This window comes from Myotis brandtii, unplaced genomic scaffold, assembly GCF_000412655.1.
Source record: "Myotis brandtii unplaced genomic scaffold, ASM41265v1 scaffold18, whole genome shotgun sequence".
Classification (NCBI taxonomy): Eukaryota; Metazoa; Chordata; class Mammalia; order Chiroptera; family Vespertilionidae; genus Myotis; species Myotis brandtii.
The window spans coordinates 4,577,020-4,580,457 of NW_005356674.1; positions in this window are offsets into that span (position 1 = coordinate 4,577,020).

Below are 3,438 nucleotides of genomic sequence, written 5' to 3' on the forward strand. Positions count from 1 at the left end.
CTGGACTCTGGAACATTCTAGAAGAGTGACAATATCAGACTTACATTTTAAAGCGAGTGCTCTACAGCTGTGTAGAGAGCAGATTGTAGATGGGGCAAAGGCAGAAGCTGGGAAACTAGTGAGGAGGCCACGGCAGTGACCCAGGTAGGAAAGGAGGATGCTTGGGCCAGAGTGGCAGCCAGGGAGGTGATGGAGTCATCTGATTCTGGGTTGATGCTGAAGGAAGAGCCAGCAGGAGGTGATGGATGAGATGTGGGGCATGAGAGGGAGAGAGGCACCAGTAGAACCCCAAGGTTTTGTCTTTGGCACCTGGAAGGTAGAGACGGGAAAGCTATGGGAGTGGCAGGTGCTGAGATGTCAAGGACACTCCCCAGGTTAACACCAAAACCTTGGTGGTGGTTAGGCACACAGGCTGGAGGAAAAGCCAAAGTCTTGCTCCTGTCTGGGGCCGCAGTGCTGAGTGGCTGCTGTGTGAGGCTCCCGATAGGGCAGAGCGCCTGCAGGGCTGCTCTTGTCACTCCCACAGCCTGACAAAGCCTCTTCCATCTTGGCAGGAACATCACCGTAGCAAGTCAACTCAGTTGTCATAGTGAGACTATAATTCTCCAATTTGATACTGGAAGGTAGTGTTTAGACTCTGCTCGATGGCTACTTTGGTAAGTGATCACTTTGGTTATAAACAAACAGCCCAGCTGGCCATCCTCAAGATGTGAGGAATTCTGACATCAGGCCATTGGCCATTGTGGTGGGAAATAGCCACAGTGCCTTTGGAACAATAGAGCCCACTGAAATGTAAACAGCACCCTTTCCCCTTGGGCATCCTGGCTGGGACATCCCCTCCCCCCTCCTGCAAGGTCTCTGCTAGTTGGGTAGCTCCTTCAAGGGGAAGCCCCACCCCTGAAGTCAGAGGTCAGGGCTGAGCCCAGACCTCCTCTACCTCCCAGGCAGGACCCTGACTTTCAGTGAGGAAGTGGGAGGACCTTTGCAGGTCTCTCTGTAAGTTTGGGGAGCAGACAGACCCTCAAGTGTCTGACTCTTCAGACAGACATTGTTGCTTGAGGCTTTGTTCTGGCCACTAATCATTAGTGTGTGTGTGGGGCGAGGGGGGGGGGGACGGACTGCTTCCTTGCTCCTCAAAGAAGCCATGTCAGGACTCTGGACCATGAAGGAAGACAAGGGCCCAGTGGTCTGGAGGCAGATAGTTGTCCTCCCATGGCCAGCTCTCTTCAGCAGGAATATAATGATGGTGGCGCCTACCATTTATTGAGGGCTCACTGTTCTAAATACTTGGCCTGGGTTATATCATATAATTCTCACAACAGCAGTGAGGTAGGGGATGTTACTGTTGCCATCTCACAGCTGAGGGTCTAGGCTTGGTGCAGTGAGGCCCTTTACCCGAGGTCACACAGTCTGGGAGCGGTGGGGCCAGGGCAGAAGCCCATGCAGCCCAACGGAAAAGCCTTCATGGTGATGGCTGCCCTGGGCCAGGGCAGGGTTGTGCCAGCACATGGCGAATGGGGCATCGACCATCCTGACACCACAGCACAGAGGCCTTGCAAACACACGCAAGCCAGCTCTGCGGTTCAAGGATGAATGGGACAATCCCTGCACCGGGGAGCTCATGACCTAGAAGAGCAAAGACCATGTACTAAGCCCACCCCCTGACCAGTGCCCCTGGCACAGTCATTGTTCCATAATGTCCCCTCCAGAGGCAAGAGTAAAGAAATGACTTCTGCTGGGATGCTAACATTACTGGGCTGAGCTACCGACCTATGCCTTCCCATATGTCAGGGTTTCTTAACCCCGGCACTATTTTGTTTTAAATACGTATGTTTTTTTGTTGATTTCTGAGATAGAAGCATTAATGATGAGAGAGAATCATTGACCAGCTGCTCCCCTGCTCACTCCCTACTGGGAATCAAGCCGGAAAACCGGGCATGTGCCTGACCGGGAATCAAACCATGACCTCCTGGTCCATGTGTTGATGCTCAACCACTGAACCACACCGGCCAGGCTAACCTTGGCACTATTAACATTTGGGGCCAGGTACTCCTTTGTCATGGATCCCTGTCCTGGTCATTGTAGGATGTTTAGCTGTAGCCCTGGTCTCTACCTACTAGATACAAGTAATAACATTCCCCTCAGTAGTGAAAACCAAAAGTGGCCCCAGACATTGCCAGGTATCCCTTGTTGGGGCCAAAATCACCCCAGGTGAGAACCACCGCCATCTACTTTGATGGCACAAGTACTTGCAATTGGCAAGAGTGGTTGTTAGTTTGTCTGTTTTTTAAACCAGCTCTCAAGACACTCCTAGGACCACCTTTCATTAAGTAGAAGTTTCACTCTAAGGTCTGCACACAAAAGCAAGTTAATGCCAAGGCCCAAGTTAACGTGTTGGTAGTTGTCCATGTACCAGACTTGTATGTCATACAAATGTGCTACTTTTGTGTGGGTGGGTTGTTTTTATTGTAATTCTGAACAACAGGAAAATCCTCATATTACAAACATTCACACCAAATGTTGGCAGACCCCTCAGCCCTTGGGAGGCAGGTTTGGAGATGCTGGTTTCGCGTTGGGAAGCGGCTGCGGAGAGGCGGGCAGCTGATTGCAGTGTGGAGAGAGGGTCACAGCGCCTTCCTCTGCCCCCGAGACTGGGAGGTTCCATCAGACAAAGCCCGGAGGAGGCAGGGAGGGCTCGCAGAGGACTCGTGGCCTCTCAAGACAGGATCCACAATCGGGGAGAAGGAAAATAAGATTTAGGGGGTGAGCAAGAGGGAGAAAGGGCCTCTCGCCCCAGGCAGTTTTAAGAAAGAGCCCCATAATCTCGGTGACGGAGGGCCAGGAGGTTAAACCAGAATAACCATAATGAAAACAGTCTGTTTGCATTATGTGATACTTCCAGACATTCCCGGGAGCAGGTCCAAGGTGGAGAATCCCAGCGGAAGTGCTGCTGGTTGGAGCGAAGAGGGTGGGGGATGCAGGGTGGGAGGGAGGGGGGCATCTCGAAATCCAGAGCCAATTCCAGGGTTTGCTCCTGGGAAGTCGGCTCAAATGCGGTGGGACAGCTGAGCACAGGCCAGCACTCATCACTCCATGCGGATTGGAAATATACAGAAAACGTGGTGAGGCCTGACCAGGGGACGGATAGCTATCTGTGGCCGTGGCCTCAGCCTCTGGCAGTTCCAGAGGAAGCTGAGGCACCCCCCCTCCCCCCCCGGAGTGCAGGGACAGGGGTTACAGGGTGCCTTTCTCTCCTCTGAACTCCCAGGATATGCATCTGTCACCACAGGCCCGTTGAGGAATTTTATTCATTCTTGTGACACGATTGACCCCTTTCCACAGGTCAGATTTTGGTGCCAAGAGAGACCCAGAGCAATAACGTGGTCCAGCTCCTCATTTAACAGATAGAGGCTCTGAGGCTCAGCCGGGTGACTCCCA